The following is a 26,071-nucleotide window of genomic DNA, read 5'->3' as shown; positions in this document are numbered from 1 at the left end:
GGCCAATATCCCTGATGAATATGGATGCAAAAATTCTCAATAAGATACTAGCAAATCGAATTCAACGGTATATAAAAAGAATGATTCACCATGATCAAGTGGGATTCATTCCTGGGATGCAGGGCTGGTTCAACATTCGCAAATCAATCAACGTGATACATCACATTAACAAAAAAAAAAGAGAAGAACCATATGATCCTGTCAATCGATGCAGAAAAGGCCTTTGACAAAATCCAGCACCCTTTCTTAATAAAAACCCTTGAGAAAGTCAGGATAGAAGGAACACACTTAAAGATCATAAAAGCCATTTATGAAAAGCCCACAGCTAACATCATCCTCAACGGGGAAAAACTGAGAGCTTTTTCCCTGAGATCAGGAACACGACAGGGATGCCCACTCTCACCGCTGTTGTTTAACATAGTGCTGGAAGTTCTAGCATCAGCAGTCAGACAACAAAAGGAAATCAAAGGCATCAAAATTGGCAAAGATGAAGTCAAGCTTTCGCTTTTTGCAGATGACATGATATTATACATGGAAAATCCGATAGACTCCACCAAAAGTCTGCTAGAACTGATACATGAATTCAGCAAAGTTGCAGGATACAAAATCAATGTACAGAAATCAGTTGCATTCTTATACACTAACAACGAAGCAACAGAAAGACAAATAAAGAAACTGATCCCATTCACAATTGCACCAAGAAGCATAAAATACCTAGGAATAAATCTAACCAAAGATGTAAAGGATCTGTATGCTGAAAACTATAGAAAGCTTATGAAGGTAATTGAAGAAGATTTAAAGAAATGGAAAGACATTCCCTGCTCATGGATTGGAAAAATAAATATTGTCAAAATGTCAATACTACCCAAAGCTATCTACACATTCAATGCAATCCCAATCAAAATTGCACCAGCATTCTTCTCAAAACTAGAACAAGCAATCCTAAAATTCATATGGAACCACAAAAGGCCCCGAATAGCCAAAGGAATTTTGAAGAAGAAGACCAAAGCAGGAGGCATCCCAATCCCAGACTTTAGCCTCTACTACAAAGCTGTCATCATCAAGACAGCATGGTATTGGCACAAAAACAGACACACAGACCAATGGAATAGAATAGAAACCCCAGAACTAGACCCACAAACGTATGGCCAACTCATCTTTGACAAAGCAGGAAAGAACATCCAATGGAAAAAAGACAGCCTCTTTAACAAATGGTGCTGGGAGAACTGGACAGCAACATGCAGAAGGTTGAAACTAGACCACTTTCTCACACCATTTACAAAAATAAACTCAAAATGGATAAAGGACCTAAATGTGAGACAGGAAACCATCAAAACCTTAGAGGAGAAAGCAGGAAAAGACCGCTCTGACCTCAGCCGTAGCAATCTCTTACTCGACACATCCCCAAAGGCAAGGGAATTAAAAGCAAAAGTGAATTACTGGGACCTTATGAAGATAAAAAGCTTCTGCACAGCAAAGGAAACAACCAACAAAACTAAAAGGCAACCAACGGAATGGGAAAAGATATTTGCAAATGACATATCGGACAAAGGGCTAGTATCTAAAATCTATAAAGAGCTCACCAAACTCCACACCCGAAAAACAAATAACCCAGTGAAGAAATGGGCAGAAAACATGAATAGACACTTCTCTAAAGAAGACATCCAGATGGCCAACAGGCACATGAAAAGATGTTCATCATCGCTCCTTATCAGGGAAATACAAATCAAAACCACACTCAGGTATCACCTCACGCCAGTCAGAGTGGCCAAAATGAACAAATCAGGAGACTATAGATGCTGGAGAGGATGTGGACAAACGGGAACCCTCTTGCACTGTTGGTGGGAATGCAAATTGGTGCAGCCGCTCTGGAAAGCAGTGTGGAGGTTCCTCAGAAAATTAAAAATAGACCTACCCTATGACCCAGCAATAGCACTGCTAGGAATTTACCCAAGGGATACAGGAGTACTGATGCATAGGGGCACTTGTACCCCAATGTTCATAGCAGCACTGTCAACAATAGCCAAATTATGGAAAGAGCCTAAATGTCCATCAACTGATGAATGGATAAAGAAATTGTGGTTTATATACACAATGGAATACTACGTGGCAATGAGAAAAAATGAAATATGGCCTTTTATAGCAACGTGGATGGAACTGGAGAGTGTGATGCTAAGTGAAATAAGCCATACAGAGAAAGACAGATACCATATGGTTTCACTCTTATGTGGATCCTGAGAAACTTAACAGGAACCCATGGGGGAGGGGAAGGAAAAAAAAAAAAGGACGTTAGAGTGGGAGAGAGCCAAAGCATAAGAGACTGTTAAAAACTGAGAACAAACTGAGGGTTGATGGGGGGTGGGAGGGAGGGGAGGGTGGATGATGGGTATTGAGGAGGGCACGTTTTGGGATGAGCACTGGGTGTTGTATGGAAACCAATTTGTCAATAAATTTCATATATATAAATAAATAAGTAAATAAATAAATAAAGAGACCACTGCAAAAAAAAAAACAAAAAAAAAACTGAGAACAAACTGAGGGTTGATGGGGGGTGGGAGGGAGGAGAGGGTGGGTGATGGGTATTGAAGAGGGCACCTTTTGGGATGAGCACTGGGTGTTGTATGGAAACCAATTTGTCAATAAATTTCATATATATAAAAAAAATAAAAAAAAAGATTTTATTCTTGGTAATCTCTATGCCCAATGTGGGACTTGAACTCACAACCCTGAGATCAAGAGTTGCATGCTCCTCTGACTACACTAGCCAGGTGCCCCTGGATTGTTTTATCTTTTTTGATACTTTGTTATTAGTGTATAAAAACACAACTGATTTCTGTATGTTGATTTTATATCCTGCAACTTTATGAATTCATTTATTAGTGTTAAGTATTTTGGTATAGTCTTTAGGGTGTTCTATATATAATACCGTGTCATTTGCAAATAGAGACAGTTTTACTTTTTCCTTTCAGTTTGAATGCCTTTTATTTTTGTTTCTTGCCTAATCACTCTGGCTAGGATTTCCAATGATATGGTGAATAGAAATGGTGAAAGTGGATACCCTTGTTTTGTTCCTGATCTTAGAGAAAAACCTTCATGCTTTCACCACTATGTTAGCTGTGGGTTTGTCATTTATAGCTTCATAGTATTGAGGTATGTTCCTTCAGTACCCACTTTTATTTATCATGAAAGGATACTAAATTTTGTCATATGCCTTTTCTGTATCTACTAAGAGAATAATACAATTTGTATCTTTCATTCTTTTAATGTAATGTATCATATTTATTGATTTGTATATGTTGAATCATCCTTGTATCCTAAGGATAAATCCCACTGGATCATGGCAAATGATCCATTTAATGTGCTGTTGAATTCGGTTTGCTAGTATTCTGTTGAGAATTTTTGCATGTATGTTCATCAAGGATGTTGGCTGGCAGGTTTTTTTTTTTTTTTTCTCATACTGTCCTTATCTGGCTTTGGTATCAGGGAACTGCTGGTCTCCTACAATGTGTTTGAGAGTGTTACCTCCTCTTCAGTTTTTTGAAAGAGTTTGAAAATGATTGATGTCAATTCTTCCTTAGATGTTTGTTAGAATTCACCCATAAAACCATCTGGTTCTGAGCTTTTCCTTGCTGAGAGATTTTAGATTACTGTTTCAATTTTCTTAGTCATAACTGATGTGTTCAGAATTTCTGTTTTTTTATGATTAAGTCTTGTTTGGTTGCATATTTCTAAGAATTTATCTGTTTCTCTTAGGTTGTCCAATTTGTTGGTTTATAATTATTCATAGTAGTCTCTTTGTGCTTCTGTAGTATCAGTTGTAATGTGTTTCATTTCTGGTTTTATCTATTCAATTTCTCTCTCTTTTTTCTTGGTTAGTCTAGCTAAAGATTTGTTAATTTTCTTTATGTTTTCAATAAATCAACTCTTAGTTTTGTTAATCTTTTCTATTGCTTTTCTATTCTCTATTTAATTTATTTCTGCTTTAATCTTTATTATTTTTTTCCTTCTGCTAATTTTGGGCTTAGTTTTTTCTTTTTCTAGTTCCTTGAAATGTAATGTTAGGCTGTTTATTTAAGATCTTTCTTTTTTTCTTAATGTAGGTATTTATAGCTATAAATTTTTGTTTTTCATTCATTGTGTAAGTTTTGGTAGGAAGTTTTTAAAGGATAAGAAAAAGATTATAATTTATAATTATAATGCTACATATTTTAAGAAAGAAAACATGCCACACTGTCATTTTAAAATTCACAACCAACAGTTCTGTGTTCTGATTGTAGTGATGGTTACTCAAATCTACACATGTGATAAAATTTTATAGAACTGTATGTCAAAAGAGTGCTTATAAAAACTGGTGAACTTCAAATAAAGTTTGTACCTTAGTTAATAGTATTGTAGCAATGCTAATATCCTGGTTTTGACATTGTACTATGGTTATGTAAGATATTAACATCGGTAGAGACTGGGTGAAAGGTACACAGGAACTCTATAATAATTTTTGCAATTTATTCTGAGTCTTAAACCATTTCAAAATAAGATGTTATTGTGAAAGTCCATTCAAATGAAAAGATACCCAACATCACTCATCATCAGGGAAATGCAGATCAAAACTACAATGAGGTATCACCGCACACCTGTCAGAATGGCTGAAATTAACAACACAAGAAACAACAAGTGCTGGTGGGATGTGGAAAAAAAGGAACTTTCTTGCACTGTTTGTGGGAATGCAAACTGGTGTAGCCACTGTGGAAATTTATATATTTATAGCAGCATTATTTACAATAGCCAAATTATGGAAGGAGACAAAAATGTCCATTAATAGATGAATGGGTAAAGAATATGTGTTACATATACACAATGGAATCTTATTAGCCATAAAAAAGAATGAAATCTTGCCATTTGCTATGACATGGATGGAGTTAGTATTATGGTAAACAAAATGAGTCAGTCAGAGAAAGAAAAATACCATATGATTTCACTCATATATGGAATTTAAGAAACAAAACAAAAACAAGCAAGAGGGAAAAGAGAAAGAGAGACAGAGAGAGAGAGAGAGAGAAACCAAGAAACAGACTCTTAGCTGTTGATAACAAACTGATGGTTACCAGAGGGAAGGTTAGGTGGGGGATGGGTAAAATAGGCAATGGGGATTAAGGAGTGCACTTGTCATGAAGCACTGGAGGATGTCTGGAATTGTTGAATCACTCTTTTGTACACCTGAAACTAATATAACACTGCATGTTAACTACTGCAATTAAAAAAAGTCCATTCAAGGGATAAAGAAGGAAGAACTCTACAAATCTTATCACCAAGAAATATTACTATTAAAATTTTGTTGAACATTTTCCCTGATATCCCTATATTTATTGAGCACTTCTTATATGCCAGGAACCCTTCTAAGAACTTTATATATATTATCTCATCAATTTCTTACAATAGCCCTCTGTGGCTGATACCATTATTATCCTCATTTTACAATGAAAAAACCAAACCTTAGAGAGATAACTTGTCTAACGCTATATAACCAGTAAATTTTAGAGCTAAGATGCAAACAGATTTGTCTGATGCCTAAATTCAAGTATTTTGTTCTGCACTGTATTAATTCTTCTAAAAACCACACTTTGATCAAGCCCACCTTGTCTTCTTCCAGGTGCTAGAATGTGAGCTTTCTGAATGTTGGATTTATTGTCCCAGACACCTACCTCAGTGGTTCACATTAGCATGGCTTTATATCACCCAAACTGCTTGCTCAGTCTTAGCCTATATGATAATAACTTACAAATTCTCCACATTTATTTTATTTTCCTCTGATCTTTATTTTGATTTCCCAAGTTATTCCTGTGTTATTTTCCTACAAAGTGGATGCCAAGAATTTTCACCACTTACAGAATTTTGCTACTAGCATATTTGCCTTTGGCTTATATATTTATAACTTTTCACTTTGTCTGATTTTAGCTTCTCTGGCCTTCTGTGTGTCTTACCAGAATGTTTTCTTCTGAAAAATATTTAACTGGTTATATATAAACCATCCCCCTTTCATCTTTAGACTTTTGCTTTCTTTTTAAAAAAAATGTTTAATGTTTATTTTTGAAAGAGAGAGACAGAGTGTGAGCAGGGGAGGGTCAGAGAAAGAGGGAGACAGAATCTGAAGCAGGCTCAGGCTCTGAGCTGTCGGCACAGAGCTTGACACGGGGCTCAAACCCACGAACCATGAGATCATGACCTGAGCTGAAGTAGAATGCTTAACTGACTGAGCCACACAGGTGCCCCTAGACTTTTGCTTCTTTCAAACCTGACATAAGTTTCCATAAGAGAGGTGTGGCAGACCACTTATAAAGGTAAACTTTCCTTGCTTCACTATTATTTCAGCTTCTTCCCTTATCTACCCATTGCTATGTGTTATATTCTTCGATTTCATCAATACATCTGGCATTTCATTTCTCTGCAAGAGTTTGAGAAGAAAAACATATACCAAAGGTTTTTTTTTGATCCAGACACATTTCACAGCCTTTGACATTTAATGAATTTCAGAGAAATTCTAATAATTGTCAGTCAAATATTGCCTATCCCTTTATTGCTGTTCCTGGGCTTTGAGAAGTATGAATTCTGCCAGTTTCAGCACCTTTTGCAGCTAGATTCCTTGTGTCACCTTGATGGCCATTTCCCCTTCCTCCTAGGTACCACCGAAAACAGTAGCTTCAAAGCTTTGCTGAAACTTCTATCCTCCAATGTTGTGTTGAACTCAGCAGTGAGGCTGTCAGGGCTGAGAGCATTACTCTTTTTCAACAACTGGATCCTGCTGCTCACTTCTGGAGCCATCATGTTGGCTCTTCTATCAGCTGTCTTTTTCTCCTCTGATTGGCACCTCAACATAAGACCATGGCCTCTCCCTTCTCTTTGCTCCTGAAATAATTCTGAAAAGAACCCCATGATACAAATTTCTCATTTTGCACTGTCAGTCTGTTCATTTTGTCCATTAAGGCCACCACCAGACAATATTCTTCTCTCTTAACTTACCAATTCTCAAATGTTCATAGGTCCTGTCTTTAGTTTGTCTTTAGCTTTATCTTCTTCACTTATCTCCTTGACTTGCTATATAAATTCTTCTTATTCTTTGATATTTGCTATTTTGATTGTTTTTTTCTCTCTACTCTGATGAAATACATCTTCATTTCTGAATTTGTGCTTAATTCTATAAAGCCATTGGCTTGGCTCTTTCCTTTGGGGCTTTCCTTGGGATAGTTTGTAGGTCATTCCTGTCACATCCTGAAAGTGGCACAAAATTTATGAGAATTAATTCTGAGGAAATAGTAATACATGTGCATGAAGATGTGTGTACATAAAAGGTTTTTAGCATAATAATATTTAAATTGTGAAAAACCAGGTACAATCAAAATCTGTATCAATAAGAGATTAAATAAATTTTGGTACAACCTTGTAATGAAATAATAAACATGCATTTGAAATGACAATGTAAAGTTATATTTACTGACACTGAAAGATTCTATAATATTTATTGAGTGAGAAGGCAGGTTACAAAGTGTAAATATACTATGATATGTATGGTATATTTGTTAAACAGTGGTGATTCATGTTAGGCACATTTGAGTGTAAATATTGGCTTCATTATTTACTAGCTGTCTGACTTTGGGCAAATTATGAACCTCCCCATGTCTTGATCTGCACATTTGTAAAATGGGGATGATAATAGCACTTACTCCATAGGGTTTTGTAAGGATTAAATGATATAATTCATGTTAAGTGCTCAGAACAGTGACTGGCCATTATTTCCAGTATTTGAAACAAATAAAAATGTATATGAAAGTGCTTCAAAGGATAGAAAGTGACTGAGAGGTGATTGATAAATATCAAAATGTATCATGGCTTTGTACGGATAATATTGAGTATGGGAGAAATGTCTCCTAAATTCTGAAATATTCCATCTCCAAGATATGCCACATAAAGTTGAGAGGACTTCCCCTCATAATAAGGGAGTGGAGCCAAGGTTATTTCTGCACACAGGAACTTACAGAAGTTTCCTCAATATTCTCAGCCCTACAATATCTCATGCCTTAGACAAAATGACTTAAGTAGTTTCTTCCATGATGTCTTTCATACTCTTCCTTTTTCCAGTTTCCAATCAAAAACCAGGGATTTCAGTATCATCATAGGGGAAAATGAGTAATGGTGAGGATTTCTGAGAGTTTGTGTCAGGTAAGTTGGCAGGTAGGATAAATCTTTATGTAAGTAAACCTTTGAGCACTAACGCTCATCTCACTTCCCCTTTGTTTGAGAGAGACACAACCTCAACTATTTTGATATTTGAAGATGTTATCATAGTTGAAGAGTTTTCTTACAGGAGAACTTCTTGGAGCATTCAGCCCACCTTCTTGAGCAGGCTCCAGCACCTATTTCCCTTAGGTGAGAGGATGGGTCTTCCTTGTTTTTTTCAGCATTATTGATTTGGTCAAGTTCTCTCCTTATTCAGTTTCCTAGAATTTAACTGTTTTTAGACTTGACAGTTATGGTTCTTAGACTTTAACTTTTCTGACACATTTATTTTTAGGGAACAAATTATTTTATTAAAAAATAATGCTTTTGTCTAATCATCTGTAGTTAGAAGTTTACAAAGGAATAAGGAATGTGCAACTAGTGCTCAGAGTGGGTATGGTGGGTATTTGCTGATTTCCTGAATATTTTTTTATTGAAGGATGGTTGACACACAATGTTAGTTTCAGGTGTATGACATAGTGATTCAGCAAGTCTATATATTGTGCTATGCTCACCACAAGTATAGCTACCATTTGTCACCATATAATGCAATTACAATATCATTGACTATATTCCATATGCTGTGCCTTTCATCCCTGGGACTTCTTTATTTCCACACTGGAAGCCTATACCTTCCACTCCCCTTCACCTATTTTGCCAATCTCCCCATCCCCTCTGCTCTTTGGGAACCATTAGTTTGTTCTCTGTATTTATGAGTCTGTTTCTGCTTTTCATTTATTTCTTTGTTTTGTTTTTTTTTTAGATTACACGTATAACTGAAATCATATGGTATTTTTCTGACTTATTTCATTTAGTTTAATACCCTAATGTCCATCCCAATGTCCACCCCAATGACAATGTCCATCCCAGTTGTCACAAATGGCAAAAATCTCATCCTTTTTTATGGCTGAGTATATTCCATTGTATATAATACCATATTTACTTTACCCATTCATCTATTGGTAGACATTTGGGTTGCTTCCGTACCTTGGCTGCTGTAAATAATGATGCAGTAAACACAGGGATGCAAATATCTCTTTGAATTAGTGTTTTTGTTTTCCTTGAGTAAATACCCAGTACTGGAATTGTTGGATCATGTTTTTAATCTTAATTTTTTCAAGAACTTCTATACTGTTTTCTGCAGTGACCATTCCCACCAACAGGGCATGAGGGTCCCTTTTTTCTCCATATCCTCATCAATACTTGTTATTTCTTGTCTTTTTTATTTTAGCCATTCTGAAAAGTGTCAGGCAATATCTTATGTGGTTTTCCTTTGCATTTCCCTGATGATGAGTGATGTTGAGCATCTTTTCATGTGTCTTTCAGTCTGTCTTCATTGGAACAATGTTCAGGTCCTCTCTCCATTTTATTTATTTATTTTTTTTCTTTTTTTTTAATTTTTTTTTCAACGTTTTTTTATTTTTATTTTTGGGAGAGAGACAGAGCATGAACGGGGGAGGGGCAGAGAGAGAGGGAGACACAGACTCGGAAACAGGCTCCAGGCTCTGAGCCATCAGCCCAGAGCCCGACGTGGGGCTCGAACTCACGGACCGCGAGATCGTGACCTGGCTGAAGTCGGACGCTTAACCGACTGCGCCACCCAGGCGCCCCTCCTCTCTCCATTTTAAATGAGATTATTTGTTTTTTGTATGACTTCCTGAATATTCTTTAAAAATATATGTCAAGGTTCCTGGGTGGCTCACTTGGTTATGTATCCAACTCTTGATCTTGGCTCAGGTCATGATCTCATGGTTTGTGAGTTTGAGCCCCACATCAAGCTCTGTGCTGACAGCACAGAGTCTGCTTGAGAGTCTGTCTCTCCCTCTCTCTGCCCCTTCCCCACTCACTCTCTATCTGTCTCTCAAAATAAATAAACTTAAATAAATATATAAATATGTCAAAATAACATGAATTCGTTGAAGATATGTACACACATTATCACATGATAAAAATTCCGTGTCACATATAAGTAAAGCTTCATTATTCATGTATTCAATAAGCATTGTTTTATCCTACAATGTAAGAGACATAGTTCTGGACACAGTGAGCTGAATACATAGTGAAAAAGGTGTAGTATCTGTATTATAGTCTGGTGGGGGGTATAAGACATATGTCCATAGGTAGAATGTGATCAGTATCACAGAGCCAAGGAAACTAATAGTTCTAGGAGCTTCAGAGGAGAGACTGATTTCTTCTGATTGAAAGATTCATGGAGGGGATACCATTTGAACAACATCTTAAAGGACAAGTGGAGAGTGACATTTCCAATGGAGGAAATGGCATGAGCAAAGACATGAATGCTGAAAAGAACAAGTTGTTTTTTTTTTTTAAAGAGAACTAATTAGTACAATTGGATAGGAGGGGAAAAATGACTAGAAATGTTGAATCATAGAATGTCTGCCCTTGAAGGGTCATTTGAGATAATTTAGTCTTCCCCCTTCATTTTATAGGTGGAGTCACAGGTAACTTGTTCAAAGTAATTAAGCTGGTCTGTAGTAGTTTGGCATTATAGCTTTAGATGTTCAGTTAAAGATATTTCAGTTTATTTGAAACTGGCAGCAGAAAACCCTAGCAATTTTTGATCAGCAGGGTGGTAACAGTAGATAATAATAATAGCTCATACTTACTGCACATTTACTGTGCACCAAACCTGGGTCTAACTTATATGTTGTATCTCATTTATTCCACTTTGTGAGATAGATACCATATTAGCCATATTTGAAAGATGAATGAAATAACGCTCTTTTAGTTTAGGTGAATTCTCCAAGCTCACAGAGCTCATAAACAGTAAAGCTGAGATTTGAACCCAATAGTCTAGCTCCAAAGTTTACGGCCTGAATGACTATACTAAACTGCCATCAAAATGATGCATTACAAAGTGGCAGTAGGGCAGAGGATGAGCAGGAATTTGAGAAAGAATGGAGATAGGAAGACCAGTTAGGAGACCATTGTAATAATCCAGGAAAGAGGTGGTTAGGCCCAAATAATAGGTGGGAGTTATGGGAATAGAAGAGAGGGAGATATCCAAGAAGTTTTTTAAAAGAAGACCAGATAGGGGCGCCAGGGTGGCTCAGTCGGTTAAGCGGCCGACTTCGGCTCAGGTCATGATCTCGCGGTCCGTGGGTTCGAGCCCCGCATCGGGCTCTGTGCTGACAGCTCGGAGCCTGGAGCCTGTTTCGGATTCTGTGTCTCCCTCTCTCTGACCCTCCCCTGTTCATGCTCTGTCTCTCTCTGTCTCAAAAATAAATAAACGTTAAAAAAAAAAAAGAAGACCAGATAGATTGGATGAAATGTTGGGAAGGAGGAAAAAAAGTGATTAGGAAACTCTGTGAGTTAAGAGTATGAGATGATTTCCAAAGGAAAGGAGTACAAGTTTAAAAATCATCAATGGAAGTATAATAGCTAGGGAAAGAAAAATAACAGTTTTGCCTTAACAGCTATGGTTAAGCCAGACTTAAAGCATCCGGTTCTGAGATTTGAGGAGATTGATAAACTGAAGCATGTTCAAAAAGGGATGACTAGGATGGTGAAGGGACTTGATGGCTAACAGCCATAGGAATACAGCCTGCTTAGCTTGAAGAAGAGAAGGCACAGGGATGGTCATGATAACTGTCCTCAGAAATATGAAAGACTGTCATACAGAGGTAAAAACAGGTTCCTTTTTTGCAAGGTATCATGAGGCAGAACCAGGGCCAATTGGTAGAAGGAATCAGTAGAAGAGATTTTGGGCACAATATGAAGAAGAAATATATATAAATGAGAACTGTGCTGATAGGGAAAGGCACAGTGCAAGGTGTTGGTGGAATGAATACCTTGGGAAATGGTGGTTAGCCTGGCTCTGGCTCTGTAATGGTCCAAGAATCGCCTAAGGACAACTTGTTGGGAATGCTGGAAAGCATATTCAAGTAACAGGTGGCTAGACAAGGTGAATTTTAAGCATTCTTCCAACACTGAGATTCTTTGGAATTGGTGTTGGAGAAAGTTTGAGAACTTGAAACTATAGCAGCCATTTGTTCTCAAGTATGGTGAACTAAAGCTTTTGGTGGAACTGTGGACCAAGTCTCTAGAAAGACATTAAATCTATTAAGTATGTGTAGTCCTGAAACTGAAAAGAGATAACTCAGGAAGATGTTTTCCAGTGACCAAAAGGTATACTAGAAAAGAATGGTGCTACTCTAGATTAGTCTCTGAGTTGGTCAAAATCATTTCTAGGGTATGGCAAAATGAGTTGAATCTTTTGGATCTTATTTTGGGGGGTGCCTCAGTGGCTGCTCATAGAAATAAGGAGCAGAAACTATTCAATGACTCACACAGCAAAAGGTAGAAAGAGGTGCAAGTATATCCAATTGGTGCAAAACCTTGTCACTTCCAACAGTATGCAGTTAGGACTAGGCAGGTGGTCAGGAAATAACACTTTCCTGCCTTTTCCCCATCCCTTCTCAGACTGTGCCAACTCTTCACCTTTGAATCATGGGTGTGCTTGTACACATATTTTGATTTGCTTCAGGTCTTACCCATAAGTTGATTGTTCCCTACCTTTTTCTGACCCCCCAAAATGGTCTGAATCATAACAATTTTCTTTCCAGGAGTAATCTGCTGCTTGCTTCATGGGCCTCTCTGGAGCAAAGATGATAAATAGATTTTATATATGGGGCCAATTCTGATTGAATAGTAATGGCTGCATAGGACACTACAAGAAGTCATTTGAGGCCTCATCTGAACACAGCAGGAAAGAAGGCCATGACTGATCAATGATGTCTGTTCTGTAGGTATGGGATGGAAGATTGACAGCACACACTTCAAAAATGTACTATCCTTGAAGTAGAAGAGAAAGTTATAGATTTCTGCCAAAAACTATCATTATCTGCACCTTGCTAGGTCAACAGGTTAAAACACATGACTACTAAACCCTAATCTTCATGTATTTTCTGGATGTCAGCACTGGATATAAGTTGAGCCTTGATTCTGGCCACAATATCATTTCCTGACTGTAGTTAAAGCTGAGTCCCGGTCCTGGCCACAGATTGAGCCCCAATCTGGCCACAGTTGGCACCTTAACTCCAGACAGCTCTTACACTAATGATCATTGTCAGATGGGTTAAGGCAAACCAATTCTCACCACTGGACACACAGTTCAAGGCCTGTGCTTTACTAGAGGTGGGTCAGTAGCTGTGCCTTTTGTCTGTGAAGGGCAGTGCATTATTGATATAGCAATATGCTTATCAGTGTTTCTTCTCCAATTATCCAACTGCAGAGAGCACAAATATTTTATTGCCATGATAAGACAGTCTTTTATTTAAAAAAATGGAAAGAAAAAATGAAAGTCAAGTGAAAGAAGTAATTTCCTGTGACTGTGAAAACATAAGCAAATGACAGAACATGATTTTAAATGGGTCTGTGAACATGGCTGCTGGAAGGAAGCTTTCTTGGAAAGGACATATACTGTGAGTGCTGCTGGGTACAGAGCACATTAGGGGGCAAGGAAGCCAAGAACCATGTGCTGGAAGTCAGTTTCTATTAAATTAGTAGACTTCATACAACTACCAATTCTGGTCTGGATAAATGGGATTTTAGAATAATTTCTTAACAATCATGAAGTGACTTGATAAGGTAGTAATAAAACTGTCAGAGTCTCCACATTGAAGTGGAGGTATAATAGGGATTTAAAAAGATATCTAAATATTTCAGAATGTGGGCATGGGGGAAACTGAGGAATTAAAGTTCCATTTGATCCCTGTACAGGGGCAGGGAAGGTGTATAAGAATAGCTCTGTCCAATAGAATTTTCAGTAATGAAGGAAACGTTCTGTATCTGCATTGTTCAATATAGTAGCCCCTGGCAACTTATGGCTATTGAGCACTTGAAATGTGGAAAGTGTGACTGAGGAACTTGGTTTTAAATTTTAGTTAATTGCAATTAATTTAAAATTAAAATTAAATAGCCATAGTGGCTACCGTATTGGACTGCATAACATAGAATTTAGGTCAGTTGCCAGATCCAAGAGCAAGAAAAGTATAAGGAAAAGAGAAAACCCAGAAAATCCATATGTCTAAACTCAGTTTATACCTCTATTGAGAAGAATAGGCTTTTGTTAGCTTTAGACAGACACTTTACCTTGATTTTAGAGGAGAGCATGCCAGTATTTGTGGAGCATGTATCTCTGTGGTCAGTCTAAGGATATGGAAAGTTCAAATTTATTTTTCTTTACTAATGGGCATTAATGACTTTAATGTAAGTAATGCATTTTGTTTGAAGCAGAGAAATTAATATTTCACAAAAGAAATGTAAATAATATTTTGATTAAAGAATTTGCTAATGTTTCTTCTGTGTTTTGGATATAATAACCAGAGTTTCATCTTTATATGGGACATTTATAATTAAGTGAAAGCCAAAAAACTTAATATCTATTTCAATATCATACTGTTGGAGACTTGGACTATAGAATGAAACAGGAAAAAAAATGATATGCCATTAACCAAATCAATGTCTTGAGTATAGTTTGAGTTATGAAGCAGATCTGAGGCTTGATTAGCTTCCATTTATCCTACTGTTCCTTTAATTGTTATAATTTTGAGGTATAGCTCTTGAATTTGCAACTCATTTCCTATGTGCTACCCTTATGCTTTTTAATCTTCCCCCACTTTATCATAGTGCATTCACTCAAATAACTTGAAGAAGTCTACTGTGGCAGGTGCATTGATTATAATGGGGTATGGTAAAAGATTAATAGCAGGGAGAGATTATGAAGGGCTTTGAAGCCATGTTGAACTATTTAGACTTTATCCTAGGAACAGTGGGAGTGACATGAGGTTTTTAGAAAACTTAGTTACTGCAACATGGGGAATGAACTGGAGGGCAAGAGAGGCAAAACCTTGATGAGTTAGAAGGTTAGTGCAATGGTTAAGGTGAAAAGTGATGATGATGACCTAAGGTGATAATTGCAATATAGATCAAAAGAAGTAGACAGATTAAAGAAATATTTAAGAGGTAGCATTGCTAGAACCTGGTGAGTGATTAGATGAAGAAGGATTCATTAGATGAAGAAGGACTCCCCCTGGTTAGCCTCTGCTTTTGCCCTATGCTTTTCCTGAGATAAGATTCATCACTCTGTCATTCATCCCACAAATAAATCCACTTCCATTAATGGACAATGTGCATTTTGCTGAATATTTCATGGGGAAATGGAAGACCTGGTTACACTGAACACCGTAGAGTGAAATTCAATCTGATTCCTTCATTGAACATATCTCTCCCAAAGTCTCTTTCCTATCTAACTCTCCCCAGCTCTTCCCCTCTTCCTCACTTTACTCTTCCTGTCTCAGCTCCTCTGCTGTCTTGCATCCTCCTAGATTCTACTTTACTTCTATCCTCTTTCTTATAGAGAGCAACTTAACTTTTCTCTGAGCTTCTTCAATTTATATCCTCATATGGCAACCCAGGCTTCCATTTTGTTTGGGATCTTCATCTTTAGAAGGCAGAGGACATTCCATATAATGATCAATATTGCTGATTTTTTTCTTTTGCTTTTAGGCTCCAATATGGCTGGATAGTGCCATTTACTGATCCTGTGTTTATTTAAAATTTTGATATTTTGTTTATCATGTCTTTGCATTATTTTTTATTTTAAAAAAGTTTGCATTGAAGTATTTATCTTGATTCTGAGTCTTTTGCTGCCTTCTTACATTTTGCATCCAAGGGGAATGCCTCACTTGCCCTGGCCTTTGATAACCTGTAGGAATTTTAGACATACATTTTTATTCACTTTATGCAAGTTTAATTTTCCTGAAATACAGGCTTTCTTGAGCCACCCAGTCTGACCTTTTGTATATTAATGCTTCTTTCTGTCCATCAGAAGGTGGTATTAGAGCAAAAGTTAGGAATTGACTTTATTCCAGAATACATGAGGTAAATAGTTAGTCATATAAGTCAGGGTATGGTTAAGTGGTAAATGTGTGAAACAGTGTTAGACATGTTAGAAGGAAGCAAGATGGGCCAGGGTAAGAGACATCTGGAACTGGAAACTAAACCAGTATGTCAGGGAGATTCCCAACTCACTAATGGATTCAGCTCCACATCTAGTACAGGCAACAGGAAGTGATTTAGGTAGACAGCCAGAGTCAGGAAATCCACCAAGGGCACACTTTTCCTGGAGAGGAGGAGGAGAGCAGCACTGCAGAGTTTAGAAGCAGAAAGAATGCAAAAACACAAGAAGATATTTGATGAGATGGAAGCCTGGTGATAGTTGGATTGGGTGGCTTTAAAACTGAAAGAAGGGGAAATGAAAGTTGAGGATAATTAACATTTTTTGCCCTGCATGGTTGGAGCAGGGAAGACCATCAGCTGAACCCCTGAACTGACGTTCTTGCAATTTCCTCCTTGATCAGGAACATGTTGGTCCCAAGCTTGTGGCTCATTCTGCAAATGGCTTTAGCAATAGGGAGTGGCACACAGAGAGGAGAGGAACCAGGCAAGACACTGGAGTTAGGAATGGGAGAATATGTATAATGCCTTCTCTATACTATGCATGTGTAGAAACAGAAAATTTTAAACAGCAATTCTTTGTTGTTGTTGTTGATGATGATGATAAGGTAATTTAAATGTAATATTACTTAGAGAAAAGCATCCAAAATATGCTTTGCTTTTATCACTAGAAAAATGGTTTTCTTCCAAAGTTTAACTCAATTTCTCACCTCCCCCAGTATGCCAGAACCTCAAAGTCTGCAGGGTGTTAGTTATGCATTCAATTCACCTTCTCATATTCATGATGGCTAAATCATTTTTACTTTTATATTGCTTCTTACTGATAGTTTGCCAAATTCACATATGCACAGGAAGAAAGTTGATATTTTCTCTCTGTTAGCATGAGATGCTTTATTGCTGAACTCAATGGCACCACATTAATTCAAAGGGAGAGAGGCCAATGAGATTGGAAATCAAGCCCTTCAATTCTGAATTTCCACATTTATTGCATTTGAGGATGCCAAGGCGTAATGATAAAGCATTCCAGCAGGCAGAACGCACGGTTTTAAACCTATTTACTCTGCTGTAGCTGAATGTCTCTGCATATGACAAATGTTGTGAATAAGTATGTTTCAAGGCCAAAGAGCTCTATGAGAAATCCCATCGTTCTAAAGATCACAAAATCATTTCAGAAATTGAACAATATTACAGAAGCTTAATAGCAGATTTGAATCTTATGTCTCCAACATGTCAAGAGTCGTTTAAAGCATCCTGTGGGTGGTTTGTGCACAACAGCCAGTATTCCTGTGCTTTGGAACTTCCAGGAACCAGAACTTAAATTCTCCCAAAAAGGGAATTGTCTCGGTACTTAGTTAGCAACAAACTATTTTAGGTTCTCATGGTGGATGAACTCAGGAAGTCAGCCTTTGTTGGTGCAAAAGAGTCATTTTGATGGAACGATGAACCCATCATACAGCTTGAAATTAGGGAATTCACTTCTGGATTTTAGAACCTGAATCCTTTATGTAAACCAGTTACATTTATTACCTTAAAAGCATTTGTCCCTTTTCCAAAAAGGCTTATAACCAAAGCCTAATAAAATGAGTGCTAAGGAATCCCTGTTGTTTTATATTTGTACACCAGCAATATGTTCTGAATTTTCTGGAACAAGATCTTTTTAAAAACTGTCCTCTTAGACCCCTGAACTACTGACACTCCCAAAACATTCCAACATTTTCTCATGCAGACCTTATCTCCCTTACAACTGTTTCCATTCTGAGACAGAACAGAAATCTTTTGTAAGACAGCATGAGACAAAGCTGGTATCAGCCTTGTTTACCATAATTGGGATTTTCAGTTTCCGAAAATAGAAGAAGATCATTGCTTTGGAGCTTCTTTATGTGAGGGGAGCACAGAGAGAAGGTTACCCCAAATTTACTTGGTCTGTCCAGACCTAGCTGTGACCAAAGCAGGCTCACGTTTGAGTATGCTTTTGGGAAGGGGGTAAAATAGGAGGGAAAAATAAAGACACTTGGGAAAAGATATGGCCTTCTCTGTATGCTTTAGTGAAGAAATTTGATGCATATTCCTCACATGACTTGTTTCAACCTGAATCTAAATCCACTGATATGTAAAGCACTCTTTGAATTTGCACTCCTGATTTTTAAATTTACTGATAATAAAGTCTCCCCTGGGCCTCATCAGCTCTTAATTGTTAAAGTATCTCACTGTTGCTGGTATGGTTTGTACAAACCCTAATTGAACTGCTAACATACCTTGAAATCTCAGCAGGATTAATTTTTTCACAGTTTGAGCGATTTTTATCAGATTAATTACTACCTCCTGTAGTCCAATCCCTCACTCTCTGCCAACCCACCTCAAGAACATATATCTATTTCTGGAGCTGTGAGAAATCTAACTGTCATGATGTATTTAGCTGAATGTTTTTTTTTTTTTTTTTTTTTTTTTTTTTTTTTTTTTTACAAAACTAGGTTTTTCAAACAATCCTTGCTGGGCTAATGGTTGGTTGAAAATTGAGATGCTACATGTAAATAGGTACAGTGCTTTCAAGCAAATAGCAAAGTGCTTTTGTTTGGATTTCAGATTTATTACTATGAATAGCTGACTGCATTTAATGTGTGTTATATAAAATTTAACCCACTAGTAGGACTTCCTATAGGTTTACTAGTTTTTTTTCCTTTTATCACCAGATGTACGTGCCTTCTTTCTCTCTTAAAGTGTCCAAACCCTTCCGTATATATTTGGAACCTCCACAGGCTTCTACCATAATATTTTAGCCAGCCCCTATTGTGAATGGCAGAGCCAGGTGTAGGAACCATTAAAGTGTGCATCTATTTATAATTAATAAATAGATAAAAAAACAAATAAATTGGGGAGAAAGGGCTCCTTATGCCAATGATATATGTAGAAGGGGTGGTAGAGCTGGGAAATCATCATTTTGCTGCCCTTATAGTATAGAATGGTTTCGGCAAGAATCATCAACAGATGCTAACTTTGGTGGGGAGGTTTGATGAGGAGCTAGATATATGCATAGTCTCAAAGTGCCTCCTCATAGATTGCTTTGTAGTTATGAAGCGAGAAAGAGTAACTATACAGTGGAAAAACTGGACAATTCCTTGACCAGACAATCAAAATCAAGATCACAGATAGCCTCCAAATGTGATGCTCTGAATAGGACACAGTGCATATGTAGTTTTCTGGCTGAGAATGCATAAACCTGAATGTAATCATAAGGAAACATCAGACAAACCAAAACTGCGGAACAGTCTATAAAATAATTGGCCTCTGCTCTTCAAAAATGTCAGTGTCATAAAGACAAAGAGAGCCTGAGGAACTGTTGGGGATTAAGAGAAACTAAAGAGATATGACAACAAAATGCAAACACGATACTGGGTTGCTTCCTATACTGGAGGAACCAAAATGCCATAAAGGACATTATTGGGACAATTGATAAAATAAGAAGATGGACAGCAGATAAAAATATTGTAACAGTGTTAAGTTTCCTGAATTTGACAACTATACTGTGATTATCTAAGAGAATATCTTTGTCCTTAGGAGAGACACAAACTGGAGTATTAGGGGGCAAAGGGGATTGATGTATGTCATCTGCCTTCACATGGTTCTGAAAATAAATACACATATATTGAGTAAATATATATATATATAGTTCTATATAAGATATATGAATTAATTATATTTAATAAATTATGTACACACACGTATGTATGTATATATACATTCTATGCTTTTGGCCACTCTGCTATCTGCATCTCAAAGTTGTGTATATGGCAGGGAGAGAATGAGATTAACCTGGGTAAAAAGTATAAAGGCATTCTCTGTACCATTCTTGCAACTCTTAAGTTTGAAATTATTTTCAAAGAATGATGACCTGTTTCCCTTATATGTATACCTTTTGGATTCCCATCTCCATTCCTTCACTCCTTCACTGACATCACTCCCACAACAATTCTCCCCAATGTGGCAAATCAATTTCTCCAATCCTACCTGGATCAACAGGTTCAGTTCGAACAGGCCCCTTCTCTACATTCCTCCAGCACTGCTGGTGTCAGTATCATTTGACCTGATCTTGTTGATTGGCTTTGTTTTGGGATGTAGACAGCATAATGGCTAAATGCACAGACTGTGGAATCAGACTGCCTGGGTTCAGGTCCCAGTTCTGCCACTTAAAAGCTGTGTGACCTTGAGCAAATTCCTTACTTTCTATCAATCTTGGTTCCTTTGACAGGAAGCAGCATTGCATGAGGGAGGAAAGAGCACTCACTGGGAGTTCAGAGGCTTGATTCTACTGTAGATTTGTCACAAATGTGTGACCTTGTGGGTCTCAGTTCTCACACATGTAAAATAAAGGCATTGGATGAATAAGTGGTTCTCCACCCAGGCTGACATTAGAATCATCTGGGGAGCTCTAAAATACATATAAAATATATCGGCATCCAACCTCCCCCTCCCCGACCAAAAACTCTGGTAAAAGGTGAATCTTAGGCATCGTAGTTTTTAGAAGGTCTTTGCAACTTTATGATTTCATGAAAAAAGGCTGCTGTGGATTGTTTGTTGTTGTTATTGAGGCCCCTTCTGTCTCACCCACAATGTGTGGCCTAGGGCTTGATCACATGGTAGGGACACACAATGCCAAAGTGTTAACTAAAATAATGATCAGCTAAGATTTTCCTTTTTTCCCCCAGCTAGAAAGAGAGATCTCTGACAATCTCAGCATCTTGACAGAGTGATTATTGCCTCCCAGAATCCCCTACTAGCCATAGGAAATTAACTGTAGGAGTGTATGCCCTTAATGGGAATCTAGCATGTCAATGGGCTATTTCTGTCATTGTGATTTAGTTTAATATTCCAATATGCCCCCGCTGATTTTCATGATACTTAGCAAAAAAAGAAGTGGTGGTTCTCCCTTGGTTCACATTTGACCAATTGCTATGCTTGAGGCAATCACAAAACACCATAGGTGTTGAGAATGATTAGGGACAATTAAGATAGTGCAGCCTCCAAGGAAGAAGCCAGTATCAAGTCTTCGATCTCCCAAATGCACAGGTTGTACGTTCCTGCAGCAGCAATTACCTAAAAATATCTAATACTTAATTACTTTCGAAGTGTCAGTCTTCATAACTGGGTATTAGAATGTTCTAATTGATAGCGCAGCTGCAAACTTCCCTGCCTGACACTGGCATATGGCTTGCAATATTCTTCCACCTTGATCAGTTTTCTTTCTTCATAAAGCTTACCTAGAGATTGCAGATTGCAGGCACGATCTACCTAGGATTGGAATTACCCGGAATTTTTTTTTCTCCAATTTCCTGCTTTGAGCAAAAGGGGAAAACACACACACACACACACACACACACACACACACAAGTAAATGAAAAGAAAAATAAAAAATAGCTCAGCTCAGAGGCTTATGGCAACCAAATTATGTTGTAAAACTTCCTAGTTCCTGTTGCTTTTGCCTTTCATTTTAAGAAAACCCTATACACATGCAATATAGATATCAGCTAGAGTCACTCCTATCATCCTTAGAATCTAAAAAAGATTGGCTGGAACCTCTATCCCAGTGATTGTGAAAAGTCCAAAGCCCTCCACCAGCTGTGAATGCCATTGTAGCCACTTGTAGCTCTGAGCGCTTGCCACTTTGAGTCTATTTCAGTCTGCTGTACGTGCAGTTTCTGTTCTACAGTATGTTGACTCAAACTCAGAACATAGCCCCTTTCCTTAATTTTCCAAAACCCCACTCACTCAAGGAAAGTGGATGTGGCAGATTTTAATGAAGCTTGGGTAATATGGAGGGATTTTTACCACAGGCATGCAAATGACTTCAAATGGAGTGGTAGCTATTCTTGTCCTTCAAAGTCCCTTAGCCCAAGCTCTAGCCTCCTACCACATTGCTTAGCCTCCTTGATCTTTCTTCATGGCTTCTTCCCTTTTCTTTACTTTTTGTTCCTGTCACTTCAGGAAGAATATACAGGTATTGCAAGTTATCTTGAGCAGAGCAATTGGGCTCTCTAGTGCCAATTCCAAAACTTAATTCTGGGCCTCCCTTTGTGTACCCACAGCTGTAAATTTACTGCCTAAAAGGGCCCATCTGATTGGGTTTGTTTTCTAGTATATACATAAAATGTGTGTATGTATGCATGTGTATGCATAGATACATATACACACATATATATTTCTAAATTTATAAAACTTTATAGCATATATCAATTAAAACTTAATCTTTTATTTGGCAACAGTATTTCCTATAAAACAGCCTCTTAACTCATGTGCAGGGCTCTAGGGTCTTTCTAGTCCTAATTGAGTCTCTGTACAGCTGTCAAATGAACCTTCCAGAAACTTTTTTCATCATGTTATTTCTCTGCATACCACCCTTCATTAATATGATGATCTAGTGAATATCTAGAGATTAGTGGTTGATAATGATTATTTATTTCTAGAAACTTATCCATTTTATCAGGAAGTTTTAATGTCTTGAATTAGAGGAATGAGTAAAAATCTACATGATATGCTTAAACAGATTCTGGAATATAATAAGGGCTAGTAAAGGTTAGTGACTAATATTGTTGTTGTTGTTGCATTATTATTGGGATTTTGGGTGTGGTGGTATAGAGGAGGGTATAGACAAGGTATGGGGACTTGTTGGTGCAGCTCAAATTCCTATAGTTAAACAGCTTATTTTACCTGTGGGTAATGTCAAAGCTAGGATTCACAAGTACCTCCTTCTCTGTTGTGTTCATTATCGCCCACCAACTTCCCCCAGCCAAGTCAGGAATTACCATTAAGTGAATGTCCACATTCTTCAGCCTTCCATGCAACATGTGGCATGATCAGACTCCTGATCTTTATTTTTCCAAACTTTTATTCCTCTGCATACATATATAATTTTATGTTCTAGTTATACTTGTCTCATTTTTTTGCTTGTCATATAACTTTACCCTAACATATTATACTTGTTATGATAACGTTATCTAATTTTTTTAAAGTTTATTTATTTATTTTGGAGAGACAGAAAACACGAGTAGGGTAGGGGCAGAGAGAGAGAGAGAGAGACGAGAGAGAGAGAGAGAGAGAGAGGAGAGAGAGAGAGAGAGAGAGAGACAAGAGAGAGTGAGAGAGGGAGAGAGAGAGAGAGAGAGAGAGAGAGAGAGAGAGAGAGAGAGAGAAAGACAATTCCAATCAGGATCTGTGCTGTCAGCACAGAGCCTGATGTGGGGCTTGATCTCACGAACTGTGAGATCATGACTTGAGCCAAGATCAAGGGGTTATCATCCCTGCTAAGATAACCTTAAGTGAGAGTTTTTATTTGGAACTGAGGAAACTATACTGGGATCTACCTAAGAGGTGGTGGGTGGTAGTTGGGGTTAGGAAATTGGGAATTAAGTTAAGAATTGTTGAAGTCTGCCATCATTATGCATTTCCTATTTTCTAAACAGGGCCATATGGTGATCATCTGCATTACTTTTTACCTTTCATTAAGCATAGGTTCCCCAAACCTATGATTAAAATGTTTTCTGAATTACACTGATATCTTACTGTTTCACTGAGCAGGACCATTTCCCTCTTCTCTGAATTTAACCTCTTAAGTAAGAATAGACAAAGCCAGTGTGGGTGATCTTACCTAGAGTAAGGCAGGGTTCTTCAGAGGCCAGAATCAAGCAGAGCCAACAGAGGCAAGGCTCTCCGTGAAGACTTCCAAGCACTGGCAGATGGGAGGTAGAGGATTTGGGCATGCTTCAGTAGGCTAGGTCTCTACCTAAAGTTTGTTCCAAGAACAGTTACATACTGCAGAAGTCTGGCTCATTTGTTGGTCCACACTTTAATGAATAGTATCTATCAAAAACCATGCTACTTGCCCATAACCGGGTTTATTGTTGTCTTCCTGAAACAATTTTTTGGCCATCAAGTCCCCCAACAAATACCATATTGATGACCATATTGTGAAAACACTGTTTTTTGTAAGATGGTAAAATTGGCCCATCTGTTTCTCTCTCTGCTTACTTGTGGACAGGGGAATGGTGAGACACACCCCTCACCATGGTCTGGACACATTTCAATGCATTATGCCAGCCAGAGAATCTCACCTCATTTACTTCTGAATATTGTTTCCTTTCACAAGGAGAAGAACACAGACTGCTTTGGGAAAAGATCATAGTCCTGTCATGGATTTCTCTGACCACATCCAGCTGAGTGGAGGAGTAGAGGATAGGGAAGTCTGGATTCTGAAGAAAAAAAAGATGGCTGGGGCTGGTATACAACACCAATATCAGTGTCTGAATGTCTTAAAGGGATTGGAGGGGGAAGGTATGGAACCTGAAGGCTTAGATCATACTGTTTACTTCTGTCCATGCACTAAAGTGTCAGTCAGTAATAGTGTTCTCAGTTTTTTGCCTCTCCCTTATCCTCACCCAATGTATGAAGCAGTTTCTTCACTTGTATTAATACCTTGCCCTGGAAATCCCACAGGCTTCTTGTGAGACTCAAAGTGGTAATGATTGTGAAGATCTTTGCAAATGGAAAATTGCTGTACAAATGTAGGAACTTGGCTAGAAAACCAAAGAATCTTAAGATTTGATGAGACTTGAAAGGTTACATAGTCCAATCCCTGTCCTGTGCTTGAAGAAACCACCATAATTATTATACTTACTTGAAGATTTACAAGTATAAGCATTACTTGGGGAGTGAGTTATCCAACAAGCATTTATTGAGCACCTATTATTTTTCAGATGCTGTTCTATGTGCTGTAAGATAAAACAGTGAATGAAGCAGATGAGGCCTCTGCCCTCAAATAGCTTAAACTTGAGTAGGGAGGGCTATTATCATGTAAATAAAATAACATAGAAAATTTCTGATAGTAATACATGGCATTCAGGTAATTAAAATAGGAGTATGTGATAGAGCGACTGGGGGGAGCAACCTTAGATTATGTTTTCAGAGACGGATTCTCTGAGGAGGTAATACTTAAACTTAGTTTTTAATGAAATAAGGAGCCAGACTGCAAAGACCAAATGGAAGAACATTCCAGGTAGAGGATATAGCCCTGGGGGAAGGTATATTTTAGGATCAGTGTGGCTAGTGCAGATTTTGTGAAGAGGAGAGTACTAAGAGAGGAGACCATAGAGGTAGGCAGAGGCCAGATCATGAAGGGAATTTTAAACAAACAAACAAACAAACAAATCATTTATATTTGATTCTAAATGAGATGGGAAGCCATTGGAAGGTTTTAAGCAAGGGAATCACATTATCAGTTTTGAATTTTAATAAGAATCTTCTGGTTGCTGTGTTGAGAAAAAAACAGAGGCACCAAGGGTGGAAACTGTTTAGCCATTAGGGGTCTGTGGTAATTGTATATTTGCTCATAAGTATTTGTTTCTTCCTTGCCATGATTTCCTGTAGGCTGAGATATTTTCCTTCTCCTTTAACTTTGGGCTTGGCCATGTGACTTGACTTGGCCAATTAAATTTGAGAAGATGTAACCTATATCCTGTCAGAGCAGAGCTTCAGGTATACTTGTGGTTTGGCTCTGCTGCCCATGATCTTCTGTTCTCCACTATGAGAATTGCATCGATCTTCAGGGTCCTTCTTAGACACATGGAACTAAGTTTATCCCGCTGAAACCCAGCAGAGTTCAGTTGAACTGCAGCCCTCATGTAACTTGAGCAAGAAATATTTATTTTCAAAAGTCTCAGAGATTCTGGGATTGTTTGAGGCTACCAAATACAAAAACAAAACCACAAACCCAAACCCAAAAATGAAGAAAACCCAAAACCAAAAAAACTGGTAGCAGTGGAAACGGTGAGACTTT

General features: G+C 37.7%; 1 pseudogene; it reads right to left on the bottom strand.

The window, feature by feature from the left end:
• The window catches only part of LOC124513822 (protein Mpv17-like), a 59,189-nt pseudogene that overhangs the window by 21,847 nt on the left and 11,271 nt on the right, over positions 1 to 26,071 (bottom strand).

Source organism: Lynx rufus, unplaced genomic scaffold (assembly GCF_022079265.1).
Source record: "Lynx rufus isolate CCGP_SWC_20201006 ecotype Redwood Valley unplaced genomic scaffold, mLynRuf1.p SCAF_19, whole genome shotgun sequence".
In the NCBI taxonomy this organism is placed as follows: domain Eukaryota; kingdom Metazoa; phylum Chordata; class Mammalia; order Carnivora; family Felidae; genus Lynx; species Lynx rufus.
This window is presented reverse-complemented; position numbering and strand designations above follow the sequence as displayed.